Here is a 16,313-nt window from a genome sequence, read left to right on the forward strand (position 1 = left end):
ATTAATTAGTGGAACCTACTAGTGTTGTATTCAGAACAGGATTCAGGGCATAACACACATGGAATAACTAGCTGTTGATTACAATTCAGGAGATTTCAGACCAGGTTAGGAGATGAAAAAAAAAAAGGAGCGCAAGAGGGTCAAAGCTGAAGGGAAGGAAGAGGTACCAGGAATTTTGTTATCACTAACCCCTGCCTTCTCTGTACCTCAACCCTTTGTGTAATTCATGGTTTACTTTTCATAAAACTGCTCAGAATCAGCTGAATTTGCACAAATGCATGGAATTCTGCTTTTTGTGCCAGCTAGTGTCCATTTCCTCCTCTTTGGTATACCCCAGCTCTCTTGCCTTGCCTCTTGGCCTACAACTGAATTCTCCATGGGCATCAACAGATCATTTTAAGGAAAAAAGAGAGGATGCTAGGCCTATAGCAAGAGAGGATTCTACCCCTGGGGGTAGAAAGCTAAATAACCCAGGGTCTTTGCCATGAAGCCACACAACATTGCAGCAGGGGAGATGATATACGAGCAGTAACTACTATAATATGTGTTAAGGGAAATGGTGAAGCTGTGTCTTAGCAGGAGGAGGCCCCACAGGAGACAGAGATAGACTCCTCTCCTGTGGAAGGGGGGAGGAGAGTCCTCACACAGCAGGAGCTTCACGACAGAGAAGGACTGTGGGCGGGCTGGTGGGTTCCAGGCTGAGAGAACAGCATGGTGTGTTTAGCAAACTCTAAGCATCGCTAAATGTGAAGGGGAGGAGGGAGGTCAGGGAGAGGGACAAAATCCAGACCAGCCTATAAATGCGTCACTCACTTGCTTTCAGAGAAAGGGGGTTGTAACTAAAATAGAGCACTTAGTCCATCTCACTGAGGAATGAAAACATGCCAGAAATCAAACAAAAAGGCTAAAAGTTCTTTCCCTGTGGAACGATGTCATCCTCTCCTACCATCTCCTGACGAATGTTTGCTGTAAATCCGCCTTAAACTTTCCTACATAGGCCCCTTTCTAGGAGATTCTGAGTCCCTTTATGATCCAAGTTGACTGGGAACAAGCACCTATACAAAATAAGCTATATTTGTGGCACAGAACCAAATATACTCTCCTGTGTGTTGGGCAGCTTGTGGGTGTCAGTTGAGACAGAGTTGAAGGATCATCTGGAGATGTTCATGTAAACCACCCAAAGATTTCCCTCGATTATCTCGCCTCTTCATTGTGATGGTATTTATTCCCTTTCTCTTGGAACCTCAGAATCAAATGTGGCACCTGGGTGCAGCCCCAGAGATACTACAGATTCATTTGGATCCCCACAGTGGCGAAATCTGAGAGCCACAGATCTCCCATCACTGCTGAACTAGAAGGATGGCTCGAGAATGAAGACTAAGTTTGGTGCCTCCCCTGTAATTACCCATGTAATTACTCTGGCGTATTGTGTTTTAAATATTTTAATATTTATAAAAATGTTATTCAATGGCATCTTGTTAAATGCTTAACAACCGGATCTCTAGGGAGAGAAAAAACTTGAAATTAATGACCTGATTTAATGCGTCTGCCAATTTCCATGGTGTAAATATTCCTACCACAGCCATTTCAAGCTACCACCTGATGTTAGTGAACAAGAGGTTGGGATGGAATGAGCCCAATAGGTATCAACTAGCTCCTGGACCCCACTGATATGTTACACTGCTCTACATGTCTGGTAACTTGATTTTTCCCCCTCATCATTATTATATTTGAGATTAACTCATGTTTATACATGTTGTTCTAGATTTTTTTTACTTCTAGTGCCATATAAGGTTGATGACCGCATAAATGCACTAAAATTTATTGTTCCTTTTGATGGACCTTTGGGTTACTCCTGATCTTTTGATTCTTAAAAACAATGCTGTAAGAATCATTTCTGAATGTACTTAATGGTGCACTGGTGCAGAAGACTCCAAATCTCAGAATAGAATTTCTGAGTTGTTGGTTATTCATGTTTCAACATGACTAGATTTTGCCTGATTTTTCTCCTCAGATTTCTTCTCCCACTAGCAATGTATGAGAGTCTCATTACCCTCATCTTCTCCCATTCTCAGTTTTGACAGATGTTATGGACTGAATTGTATCCCCTCAAAAGTCATATGTGAAGCCCCAATCCCCAATGGGACTGTATTTGGAGATAGAGTCTTTAAGAAGGAAATTAAGGTCAAAAGAGATCATGAGGGTAAAGCCCTAATATGATCAAAGTGGTGATCTTATAAGAGGGGGAAGAGATATCAGAGCTTTCTCTCTCTACCCACACAACAGAGGAAAGACCCTGTGAAAACACAGTGAGAAGATGGCCATCTACATGTCAGAGAGCTCTCCCCAGAAACCAAATTTGCTGACCCCTTGATCATGAACTTGTAACTGACACAACTGTGAGACAGTAAATGTCTGTAGTTTAAACCACCCAGTCTGTGGTTTTGTTATGGCAGCCCAAGCAGACTTAGTCTACACACTTTAATTTTTGCCTTTAAACACATGCAGTTTTTCTTTGTTTTATTTTTAGAAACTGCTCCCTCCTAAACAAACCTCACCTCTTATCTAGCTTGATGAAACTGGCCTCTCCCTTAATAATAGTAAACCTATTTACTTATTCCCAACTGACTCTGCTCCACCTAGGCTGATTTTCTTAGACTCCCCAAAGATACTCATTCTCATCTCTGGACCTTGCCCAGTGTACTCTGCCTTCTTTCTTGAGGATACCCAAATCCTACCCATTTTTTTTTTTTAATGTTTTATTTATTTCTAGGAGAGAGAGAGAGAGACAGCGTGAGCAGGGGAGGGTCAGAGAGAGAGGGAGTCACAGGCTGAAACAGGCTCCAGGCTCTGAGCTGGCAGTCAGCACAGAGCCCGACGCTGGGCTCGAACCCACGAACCGCGAGATCATGACCCAAGTGAAAGTCGGACGCTTAACCGACTAAGCCACCCAGGCGCCCCCCATTTTTAAATACATAATTCAAATCCTACTCTCTAAGAGTTAGGACTTTTGGTTCAAATGAAAGAAAATCCAAACCAAACTTCTGTGGGCATAAGGTGGAAGTCAGCAGAACTGAAGAACTTCTCTCAGGGAAGCCAAGGACCCGAAGAGTGCTATTGGGTCCCTCTTCTCATGCCCAGTTTCCACTTCACTGTCTTGGACTTATTATCTTTTGCTATGCATGTCTTTCTCAACTGAAGGGGCTGACACAAGGCCACAGAAGCCTCCAAAGTTACATCATTCTCTCTTATGCGTCACCCATAAGAACTTTTCCCTCTCTCTTTCACTTATAGTATCGGGGTGGGGGTGGGGTCATTGGCCTGATTTGGATCAAGTGAAATTCCGTTGTTCAATCATTTTGGTTAGAAGGATGAGATACTGCAGTAGTTGAGCCTGGGCCTATGCACATATAGCCATATATTTGCTCCAGAGAAGGTTTGCACTGTGTTATAGTCACATGGTACTGTGACTGGTAAACCCAGTAAAACCACTTGCAGGATAGAAGACCAAGTCCCCTGATGGGGCACCTGGGTGGCTCAGTTAGTTATGCATCCAACTCTTTGTTTTGGCTCAGTTCATGGTCTCACAGTTAGTGAGTTGGACCCCCACTTCAGGCTCTATGCTGAAAACATGGAGCCTGCTTGGGGTTTCTCTCTCCCCTTCTCTCTGCTCCTTCCCGGCTTGCGCGTGCGCGCGCTCTCTCTCTCTCTCTCTCTCTCAAAAATAAATAAACATTAGCAAATTAAAAAAAAAAAAAAAGAAAAGAGAAAAGATCAAGTCCCCTGAAGAAGGGATCTTAGGACCTACCACATGCCCAGTCCATGAAGTCACTGTTATTTCTCTAGCCTTCATTACTTCCCTCTACTTCCAAACTGATACTATACCTAAAGCATTTATCACTTAATTATCAAATACTTTGTGTTTCATGCTAAATTATATTCTTCTTAAAGTTAAGAATCATGTCTTCACTTTCTGTGTATCCTTTGCAGCCCCTAACAGAGCACTGAACATATAGGAGACATCCGATAAATATTCATTCTTAGAACATGTGGCCTGCTATTTCTTTCTTTTTTTAAAAAGGATTTTATTTTCAAGTAATCTCTATACCCAATGTGGGGTTCGAACCCACAATCCCAAGATCAAGGGTCTCATGCTCCACCAACTGAGCCAGCCAAGTGTACCTGTAGCCTGCTGTTTTTAATAGGAACAGATCTTTTGAATCCACTCCTATAGGCTTCAGCCACAGTTTTAACTGAGATTAGAATTCTGCAGCTATAATAAGATTCTGGAGACAAAAACGTGTATAATACATCACAATTTAGGAAACACTCTCACATTCTATGATCCTTACAGTGGACAGAAGGCACGTGCTATCCCCATTTTATAGATGAAGGAACTGAGGCTCAGTGTAGTTAAGTGTCTTGCCCAAAGTAGATTGGCTGTTAAGTGGCAGAAACAGATTAACCACATGTGACTGGGCTTTTGGGAACAAAGCGATCTCTCAGCCCCTAGAGAAGGCTGAGTGTTGCAGAAAGTGTGATGAGGCCTCTTCTAGAAACAGCACTTGGGGGGCTGTCCTCAAGAAGCTCTGATTACCCCTCATCCCATGAAGGGTCCATGAATGGACTGGCCTATGGGAACTCTACCTACTTTTGGGCACTCGCCACCTGGAACATGTGTCTGAAGCCTGGAACCATAGCATCTTTGTGGCCCTGGACGTTACTGAGGAAAGATTCAGCCCACATTTAAATGCCAGATGACAGAAGCAAGTGGCCAAGCAGTGCAGGCATTTTTGCCAAGTTGGAATGGGAGCAAGTGTGACTAAGCCAATGGGACTAGAGGTGGCAAACAATTCGTGTCTGGTTGGAACCAAGCACTGTGTTGGCGATAACACTTCCAGAACAAGCAAGGGTGACCATAGACCCGTGTTCCAAGGAGCCCTGTAAAGGAATGAGCTGCACACACTTCTGTTCTCTAACAGAAATCCACCAGTGCGACCCATCTTTTAACCTCAGCAAGAACAGAAAAGTCGGCCATGTCATCGCCAGCCTCCCTGCTTCCTGCTGGCCCAGCAGAAGCTTGTAAAGGCAGAACTTCAGGGCCCAGACATCTTGTTTCTGTTGCTTTTGCCAGAGACTTGCTCCAGAGGAGGTTTGCATTGTGTTATAATCACACGGTTTGCAAAATGATAGTTAAGAGTCTGTTAGCATTTCCACCCCAAACCTCATATTTTCAGCTGCTCACAGTGACTCAAATATAAGAATTCTCTTTAGGCTGAAATTTGGCACACAGGGTCTCAGGCCCAGCTGGGGAGCAATTTCAACCTTTTTTGGGACCGGATTTCAATAACATCCATTTGGCTGTTTTTGAATAACAGCAGAAGCACAACAGAAGAGAAGTTAGCATTTTTATAGCAAAATGTTGCCATTATGTGACTCAAAAACTGGTATGGGGAGGGGGGGAACCACCCTAGCAACTTTCAATAAACCCTGGCAAGTGATTAGCCTTTGGGTGGACTAAACATGTATACTATTTTCTTAAATCTATATTAAAAACCCAACCACTAGTCTGTTGTTCAGAGCAGAGGAGAGATTTTGTTTAATAACATATTGTGTTTTTGAAAAGCAAAGTTGACTCAGGAACGATGACACATAGCGGTGGATATTGAATTTCTACTACACCCACACTCCTTGGTACAACTGGGGCAGTGGCAAATTTTAGGATGTAACTGGGTTCTCAAATGCAATGGGAACAATCGCAAAGGGGCAGGGGGCCAGGAGGGAAAGGCTATGCCACAACTTGCAAAGATATGAGGAATATTGTTGATGATCTAAAATCAAGAACCCAAGGTCTTGTCCTTCTTTCTTAGAAGGTAGAAGACTTCAGAATTCAGAGTCTTTCCTCTACCCTTCTCACTAATGACAACTCATGAGATCACAAATGACAGATTCCAAAAAAGCGCATGATACCGAACTTATTTTTTAATGAGCGATTTCAGAAAAAAATAGAAGGAAGCATAGAGGGTAATAAACTATGTACCATGTACCCACCCCTCTGTGTATAAAATAAAACATTACAAATACAATTGAATTATCTTCTGTGTATTAATCAGCATTTCTGATGATTTCTTTATCCTCTCTGTTTTTTAAATATTTTATTTATTTATTTTGAGAGCGAGAGAGAGTGAGAGAAAGAGACAGAGAGAGAGAAAGAATGCAAGCAGGGGATGGGCAGAGAGAGAGGGAGAGAGAGAGAAACCCAGGCGGTATCTGTGCTGCCAGTACAGAGACCTACAGGGCTCAAACTCACAAACCATGAGATCACGACCTGAGCCGAAATCAAGAGTCCCACACTTAACAGACTGAGCCACCCAGGCACCCTTACTTGACTTTTAGTATAAAGGTTTATTATTGTTTTCTTTAAATAAGATGTTATATCCAGTTTGTATTTCATAAAAGTAATTATTTATGATTCCCCTCCTCTTTCTTCTACATTATTAAACTTTATCTAAATTCTGTTTAAATTCATGTTCCCCACCCTACCCAAAATGTAGTTTCCACCACTGAATAGTAGTCACCTATAGCAATGTTGCGAACTTGAGCTGCAATAGCACCTTTTTTGGTTATAGTCAAATGATAACAATTTTCATCAGCCCCTGACAAAACAATGCCCAACATACTTTAAGAATTTTCTGGCTGTTCGATTGAAGAAATTGATGCCCAGAGTCTCTTACTTCCAGCTTTGTATGCTTTCTGCCTATCAAACTGCTTATTCTGGGGTTTAGGAAAGCTGCCTATTGATGTGGCCATCAGCCCTGATCACATTGCCTTTTGCAAACAGAAACCTTGACCCACAGTCACCTTGATTCTGTGTGAACTGCCTCAGGTTCTCTCCCAATCTCCTAACCATGACTTTTAGAGAGCTGCTGCTGCTTCTTTTTTTTAATTTGCATTCGTATTTGTAGGTTTTTTGTTTTTTGTTTTCCTTGAGAGACAGAGAGACAGCGTGAGCATAAGGATCAGAGAGAGAGGGGGAGATACAGAATCTGAAGCAGGCTCCAGGCTCTGAGCTAGCCATCAGCACAAAGCCCGATGAGGGGCTCGAACCCATGAACTGTGAGATCAAGACCTGAGCCAAAGTCGGAGGCTCAACCGACTGCGCCGCCCAGGTTCCCCAAGAGAACTTCTAACCAGACTAAAAATAAAGCGGTCAATCCTGAGACTTAGAGATGCATTTGACCCAAGAAGTCTCAATGCATCAGGCTGTAGAAATCACCTTGGTTCCCTCTCCAGAAGCCATCTCTCTTTGATTCCTGGATCTTAGACCTCAATTTTGTACAAGTGTCAGGTAGCCCTGCACTTCAGGGAGGCTGGGCTCTACTTCAGCCTTGGGACAAGTAGAAGCCACAGGGGTAAGAATCTGGGCTCATTATTCCTTCATTTAGTAGTTGTGGATTTTGGGTAAATTACAAAAGCTTTGTGAGTTTCAGTTTGATTCTTCTTGTCAGAAATGGTTATGGCTGACATGCTGGATTTGGCAGAATTCAATGAAAACAAACTTTGTTTGGAAACTTGTTAATGTTATCGAGTCACTGAACTAACCAATCATAGAACATAAGCTCCCTGAAGACAGAGATTTTTGTCTGCTTTATTTGTTCAAACATCTCCAATACCTAAAACAGTGCCTGGCGCTGTTGAATATTGGTTGAATTGAATTGTCTTGAATCTCAGATTCACCAAATTTCAGACATTACTTTTGTTATATGAGATAACAAATATCCTCTTACTTATAGCCAAAAGCATCTTAATACTTAGATACCTTGTGTCCAGACAGTACCATCCTTTTCCAGGAACTGTCTCCCCACACCTAAACAAACATGGATATGATGAGAGCGAAGTTAATGCAGTGCGACACTATGGTCACAGTTACTTCATTCAGGAATAAATACTTGACCCAAACTTAGCCCTTCCTAGAGAATTTGGAATTAGACTAAGAGAGTCAAGCTTCATCTGGCTGCTTTTTGAAAATGGAAGAAATGTGAACTTGTGGCCTTTTGGCAGTATATTTCCTATGAGTACTCATGAGCACAACAGGTTAGTGGTCCGCAAGAGGAGAGAATAAAGCAGATCAATGGAGAAATAAAGACAAAAGAGTATATAAGTGTGGTTCCAGTTGTTTATGAGACCCACCTATATGCGAATTTTTGCACCTGGGAAACACATGTATTTTCTTATAATGAAGTCTCCTTTTTCCTTGGGCTATGTTGAGTTGGGTTTCTGCTCATTGCAAAGAAAAGATTCTAAAGATTTTCTAGTCAGTTATAGCTATGAAATCTGAGCAAACTGTACCTTACTTCCTATAACATATACGTACCCATGAAAAGCAAAAATTTTACATAAAGTAGAAACACTGAGGGAAAACTATAACTCAAAACATAATTGTAAACCTTTGGAAACTTACACCAAAAACAAACTGTATGAGGCCAGTTGTCTCGAGTCTATTTTTAAGTCATCTTTTACAGCCCTTCCAATCTAATCCTCCTTATTTGTCCAGGCGAACATGGTGATCAGTCAGGTATTCTCCGAGGTTTATAATGCCATGCTTCCCTATCACCCCTTGGTTTTTCCATATGGCACACTCCATAACTAGAACCCCTTTCTTTCCAGCTGGTTAGTGCTTAACTCTTGCAGTGCTCTTTTTCATTAGCTTCAAATAACTTTATGGTTTGGCTTCTATTTTCTTTGAGGCTTCAATGTACAACTCCAAGAACTATCTCTACCAATCTACCAACTTGAAACCATTTCTGGGTTCCACGTTGATATACATACATATATCAACATGTTGATACATACGTATATATATACATATATATATATATATTTTTTTTTTCCCCCTCTACCATCTGGTCTAAGGCCATGGCTCTGTTCGCCATTTGTGCAGCTGCCTGCACATCTTTATGTTCTGGTGCACCTTTTTATTATTGTCTGCTTTCCATTGCATGTTGTCAAAGACCTAGGAACTGCATCTGTTTGAATTTTATTTGTAGGCTCTGAGCATAGAGCAGTGTGTGGCTTGGAACATAGAAAAGATTATTCTAAGCAAACTGGATTCACGAAGTCATGATGAATTGAAATAATGAGAAAGATTTGAGCCTAGGAATAGGGATTGGATTCATATTGAACTTCTAGATAAGAATGCTTATTCTAAATGTTTCCACACTGAGCTACCTTCGTAGTGGATTGAGCTGAGACCTACTCATGTGATGGTTATTTCTTTGTAAATACTTGTTATTTACTTGAATAAGCCTTTCACTCTTTCTCTCTCCCCCTTTCTCTACACACACACACACACACACACACACACACACACACACACACGTTCATTTGAGAAATCAGGCCTTAGGGCTGGATCTATACTTGGCCAACATCTTCAAGGTCACTGATGTTACCTCTTGCTTCTGCTGTGTGGGAGCCAACGAGAGTGAGTCATCAGGGTGAATAATGCCTCTGTAATACTACCAGATTGTGTTTGTCTCCACTTCAAAGCTCTTAGCTTTAACAGAATAGTATTTCTCCATCCCGCCCACCCAAACAGCAGTCTGGATGGTTGCAAGGCAATAGTTAGATGAACAGTAGCATCATTTCCATTGGATGGACTATGCCTCCCACCCCCTATTCTCCCCAAAACAAGCAATACCTCTTATGGAAGTTCTCAGGCCAAATTCTACACAGGTTTTGCTGGCTGGAAATCACATCCCATCACCTTTGTTTCTCTTTTTTTCTATTTTCTTTCCTCCCTCTCTTCTTCCCTCCCTCCCTCTACCTACCTTCCTTCCTCCCTTCCTCCCTCTCTTCCTTCCTCCCTTCCCTTTCTTTCCTTTCTTTTCCTTTCACCTCTTCTTTCTTTTCTTCCTCCTTCCTTCCCTTTCTTTCTTTCTCTCACCCTTTACTCTTTTACTTTTTTTCCATTCAAAAGAGTGTGAGTTTGAGTTTGTCAAAAAAAAAAAAGAAAGAAAGAAAGAAAGAAGGGAAGAAAAATAGAAAGAAAGAAAGAAGAAAGAAAAAGGTTTTATACCCCAGAATCTATTCCCATTTCCACAACATCTTTGTGACTCCTCTTATAAAGACTCGTTATTTTAAAAGTCATGTTTCTTTGGTGGAACCATAATACTGTGGCCATGATGGAAAGAATAATGTCAGAATCACCATTACAGAGCACCTAACCATGGTGCTAGATATTTTATAAACATGTCTTATTAAATCCTCACAACCAAAGTAAGCCTTATTATATTTTTTACACATGAGTGAAGTAAGGTTCATGGATATTGAATAACTTGCCCAAAGTCATGGCCAGTAAACAGAAAAATGGGATATATCTAACTTGATATGATGCCAAGATCCATGCTTTCTTGTTCAGCAGCTTAGATATGAAGGGAGATATTAACTAGTATAGAATTCCTAATTTGTCCATGCCCTTTTTTCTAGATATCAGTTTATGGAATAACTTGAAAAATATAATTTTCTTTAATCCTTCCTATGTTACTTCAGCCCAACATACGCCCTTGTTGTTGCTGATGGTATTTGAGTGTATCGTTCCCTTATTAGTGAATAGCGAGTGTTAGACATTTTGCCAGCCCTTATCCATGTCCTACATGTGCTAATCAAAGTTCCTTAAGACCTCCAAGGTAATGAATGATATAATTAATCATACAAACTGGGACAATTTTGATAATGAAAAGGAGTGCTATTAATAACTATGCTGGGCAACTATGCTGGGCTGCCCCAGGCAAACTGAGATACATGGTCACCCTCTTAGGACAAACTGTAACCAAGCTAATATCTCCTATGGACAAAGAGAGTGTGAATAGTACAGCCTTAACTAAACACTATGCAAAACAAGACAACAGAAGCCAGAACTACTGGATTCAAACCTCTGCCTCACAAACAATTTCTACATTTCTGGGCCTGGCTGTGGGTGGTGGGAGAGAAAAGGCAGCTGGAAATGACTCAAAATTTGAATGATCATTGTGCCTAATTTCTTCAGGAGGTGGTTCTCAAACTTTAGTGTGCTCAGGAATCATCATCGTTTTTATTCTAACTGAGGATCCCTGAACTCCATAGCTTAAAGATGTTGAAAATATAGTGTGGGGTGGGCCCAGGAAACTATATTTTAATACCCTCCCATAGAGATTTTGATGTAGGTAATTTACAAACTTCACTGGGGAGGAAAAAAGTGTTCTATGACATAAAGTCTTTGCATACGTACTTTGCAAAGACAGGCATGATTTCATTTTTTTAAAATAGTTTATTGTCAAGTTGGTTTCCATATAACACCCAGTGCTCATCCCCACAAGTGCCCTCCTCCATGCCCATCTCACCCCTCCTCCCCCACCCCCATCAGTCCTCAGCTTGTTCTCAGCATTCAAGAGTCTCTCATGGTTTCCCTCCCTCCCTCTCCCCCACTATTTTCTCCCCTTCTTTCTCCCCCACAGTCATGATTTCAGAGGAAGTCCCTGTAGGACTTAACATAACTGTTACAACATGAAGATTTGTTCTCAGATACCATCTGTATGACCTAAATTACCACTTGAATAAAATATGTAAACAATGTTTACCTTATAATTACTTTCAACATAGAGTCCCAGGGATACATGTGTGTATATATATATATATATATATACACACACAAATATATACACATACATATATATATATTAAAAATAAGAACTTTTTTCTCCATATGTTTATATTGAACTAGAGAAAAGAGAACACATTTTGTATGCTTTCCAATAATCACAGCAAGAATATTTGCTGTATATCGAACAATGCTCTTGTACCAGGAATTTATATACATGTCCTCAAATATGAAGACTCTCAAAAGTAAGTCATGCTATCTCTTTTATATAGGGGATAGACCGCAGGCTGAGAGAAGTTAGGTGACTTGCTAGAGGTCTCACAGCTAGTAACTGGCAGACGTGCCCTTCGAAACCAGATCATCTGCCTTGCCCCAGAAGCATGTAGTGAACTCCTAAGCACCCGTGGGTACCAAAAAATACTTGCTGGAAGCTGCATCATGCATGTAAGCTAGTATGACATTTCTAGAAGAATAATTCCTAGACAGAGAAAAGACCTGAGTGGTGACTTTGAGGAATGTGGAGGCAATTCATGGATATAAAAAGGCAGGGGTAAAGCCAATTATCGGCTAACATTTGAGAAACTTGGAGGTATCACTAACCATTCTCCAGGCTGGCCTTTGGATTTATTTCTCTTTCGCTGGCTGTGCCGCTGCTATGCTCTTTATTCATATTTTCAAGGAAACACAAGTAAAGTGACTGTTCTCTAATTGCGCTCCCTTCCTGCAGTCTGCGCGTTCCTTCTGAGCACCGCGGGCTGGGTCCATACGCCGCTTGCATCGTGTGCAAGGGCTGGTGGCAGCTGCAAGTTGGTGTGTGACACATTGAGTAGTCATATTTCTCTTCTCTGTGGCCCTCCAAAGCCCTTTCCAACATAACTTTCCCCCATCTGTTCTCGTTTGCACTGCATAATAGGGGACAGGTTTTGGAACTTGGGATTCAAAAAACAACATTAAGAGAAAATAAAAATGAGATGGAATTTCAGTAGAAAGAAACTCACTGGCTCCCCCCCCCCCGCCCCCGCCTCTTCAGTTACTGGGATCATTACCACAGTATTAAATTGATCAAGTTCGTACTTTAGCCTAGTTGGTCCTGTGAGAAATGTGAGAGCATTTAGAAATCTCTTTAAACTGTCTGTAGAGCAATAAGATAGACAGCATGGCCAAGTCATTAGCAGATACGGTATTGTCATATAGCAGGACCTGACTTAAAGTTTTTCCATATTTGCTTAGAATCTCTAATAAGTTGCGTTAATTGCCTCAGCTTCCTTCTCTATAAAATGAAATGTGTGATGTGAATTTTAGAATACTTAGAGATAGGGTTTTCGAAAGTGCCACAGGCCCACCTCTGTGCGTGCAATGAATGGTTTTGGAAACGATACAAACATCTTTACATTTTAAAAGCAAGAAATTTCTTCTAATATACATTAGGAAAAAAAAAAAACCCTGCATATGGCACAATATACCCATGATTTCCCAGATATTTTTTCATAGGATGAGCCTAAACTAGGCTTTTAAGTTTCAAAAGTGAACAAATTTAAAGAAGAACATTCAGTAAGGAAAAATAAAAGTGAATATTGCAAGGGCACCTGGGTGGCTCAGCCAGTTAAGTGTCGGACTTTTGCTCAGGTCATGATCTCATGGTCTGTGAGTTCGAGCCCCGCATGAGGCTCTGTGCTGACAGCTCAGAGACTAGAGCCTGCTTCAGATTCTGTGTCTCCTTCTCTCTCTGCCCCTCCCCTGCTCACACTCTATCTCTCTGTTTCTCAAAAATAAACATTAAAAACTTTTTATAATAAAATATAAGTGAATATGGCAAATCAAAAGCAGAAGTACAAGAATGGTGATTAGAAAGCAACTATAGTGGAGCAGTGGTTCTTTAATTCTTTCTTTATGGTTTTCTGGAAAAGTCTTGTTGTATGAACCTCAGGTTCCCCATGTCAGATGAATCATACTCCTTGGGTCACTACTTTTACTATCAGCATCTGCCTAGTGGGGGATTGTCATCATTCTGAGATCACAGCCCTCTTTAATAATCTGGTGAAAAGTATGGCTCTCCCCAGAAAAATGTATATTCTTATATATAAACAAACTCTTGCTTATAATTTGTGGGTTTTCAGGGCCACTTAGAGTTTATCTGTTTATTCTTGGAGATCTCAAATTCATATATTCAAGGTTGTGTCCATTTGCTTTGCAATCCCATTCTTTGTTTTCTTAAGTTTATAGGTCAGCATTTGAACCTCTAAGCCACACTTGTGTTTCTGTGAGGAACACCATCTTCCTTCACTGCCTGCCCAGGGCAAAACCATCCACTCTGCTACCTGTAGTAATGTAGGTAGTACACAGAACATCCACTCTCTTCCCTCGCTCCACCATCCCCCCTTTAGAATCAGAAATATTACAAAAATGTCTGTAGTTGAGGCTTCTTGTTTTTTGTCGACCTCCCTTCCTCTTCCCTTGGGATCTAGCCCTCCCCACTCCAACAATGTGGTGCCTGTGAGTGCTGCCACTTCCCATGCGAGCATCACTGACTGGCCTAGAGAGAGGCACTTGCCCCAAGTCAAATAAGTGTCTTTCCAGTTTCCTTCAGAACTTGGAAAGAGATGCACGTGATAGGAAACTCAGGAGAGGGTTTTTATTTGTTAATTGTGAAGAGAAGAATGCCAGGTACAGAGAAGTGGTCTATAAATGTTTTTAAAAATGTTTAAAGTTTATTTTTGAGAGAGAAAAAGAAAGAGACAGAGCATGAGCAGAGGAGGGGCAGAGAGAGAGAGAGGGAGGCACAGAATCCCAAACAGGCTGCAGGCTCTGAGCTGTCAGCACAGAGCCCAATGCGGGGCTCAAACCCATGGACTGAGAGATCATGATCTGAGCTGAAGTCAGAGCTTAACCAACTGAGCCACCCAGGTGTCCTTAAATAGTTTTGAAGATAATGATTCCTTCATCAGCCCCATTTGGAGCTGAAAATGTAACCATTTTCTTAACTTCCACTGTGATTTTCCACCCTTTTCCCCAAAGGAAAATTTCCAGAGATTTTTGAGAAAGGTGGTGTTGATATTAATAAGAAGAGTAATGGAAACCCATTGTACTTATTGATCATATTCCAGGCACTACACCACCTCCACTCCATCCTATATGTGTACCGTTGTTTAATATCTTCAGTTCCCTCATGAGATAGGTAGTATTATCTTCTCTACTTTGCAGATAAGGAAATGAAGTTTACAGAGTGAGAAAGTGCTAGAACCCATACACAGAATTAGGACTGCCTCACTCTAGACCTAGCAATCTTCATTTCTAAACTTTGAACTTTTTTCCTGTTCAAAGTAGTGAAACACCTTATCCCTGCCTTTCTGTTGTTTCCATTCCCACTCACCACCCCCCACTATCTCCAAGAATTTTTGTCCAGTTATACTAGCCAATAGAGATGTGTATTTCTCCTTTTTAATTCAAATGATAGCATATAATACAATTTCCTGAACTTTGCTTCCCACCCCCCCTCCACTTAACCACTATATTGAGGAGCTCAATCATATCAATACATTAAGGACTTTATTTTCTTTTAAAAGCTTCGTAGTGTTCCATTGTAAGAACATATCATAATTTAGGGACTGTGTCCTATCCATAATCATTTGGGTTGTTTTCAACCTTTTACGTTTGCATGTAGTGCTGCAATGAAAACTTTGTACATACATCATTTCATAGTTGGGTGAGGATATGTACAGGAAATTAGGAATCTAGAATGGAATTGCAAGGCCATAGGATAGGTGCATTTGTAATTTTGCAATATAATGTCAAATTCCCCTCCATAGACCTTATACCAACTTCCAATTTGACTGTAATGAATGAGGGTAACTCTCAGCAGTCTCCCTATTTCAAGTATTTTTTTTTCTATTTCCACACCTGGAAGTTTCACCTTCTCTAAAATATCTCAAATTGTTTTATTGAAAAGAAACACATAAAATTTATGCCCAATTTTTGAAACCTGGTTGCATACACACACGTAGAATTTTTTTTCTGTTGTGCATTTTCACCTATTTTGCTTAGAGTTCCCCCTAACTTCCAACGGAAGCATATTTAAAGGCTGGGATACCCCTTAGTAAGTCAGTGCTGCATAACCACTCCATCAGCAAATGGTTCGTCTCCAGGCCATTCACCACTATGCCTTTCCATAAGGTTTCCGAACACATCTTTCTCCTCCCTATCCCCAACCCTTCCTCCCCTCTGTACATTGTCAGGCACGGCCCCACAGAACCCCCTGCCTCTGACCTTCCTAAGAGTTTGTATGCATTACGTCTTTGCACCACCCCATTCTATTTATTCTTCACATTCTTTGGGAGGTTAATGACTTTGTGGAAATCTAAAACAGCCCCTCCTCAGGAAGTGGTAAAAGTCTCTTGGAATAATAGGAACGAGTCCTGAAAGAGTTCTTGAATTCATCAGCATTTTCAATTAATTAAAAACCCCAAAGAAGTAATGATATGCACAAAATTCAAGAGGCTATAATGAGCAGTGACCAAAACCTGATCATATGGATACTGTTATTTAAGTATGAACAATTCCAAATATCTAAAGGGGGAACAGAAGCACCCTCCCTCCATCCCTCTTTTTCACAAATTCACATCCCTTCTCCTTTAGGTGATTTTTGGATATCCATTATTTAGCAAAGAAGAGGAACCAGAAG

At 41.0% G+C, this 16,313-nt stretch overlaps 1 pseudogene; it reads right to left on the reverse strand.

Annotated features, from left to right (window-relative positions):
• Positions 1-12,413, reverse strand: part of LOC120235323 — a 38,301-nt pseudogene extending 25,888 nt beyond the window's left edge.
• Positions 12,414-16,313: the final 3,900 nt, after the last annotated feature.

This window comes from Hyaena hyaena, unplaced genomic scaffold, assembly GCF_003009895.1.
Source record: "Hyaena hyaena isolate Hyena2069 unplaced genomic scaffold, ASM300989v1 scaffold_126, whole genome shotgun sequence".
Taxonomy (NCBI): domain Eukaryota; kingdom Metazoa; phylum Chordata; class Mammalia; order Carnivora; family Hyaenidae; genus Hyaena; species Hyaena hyaena.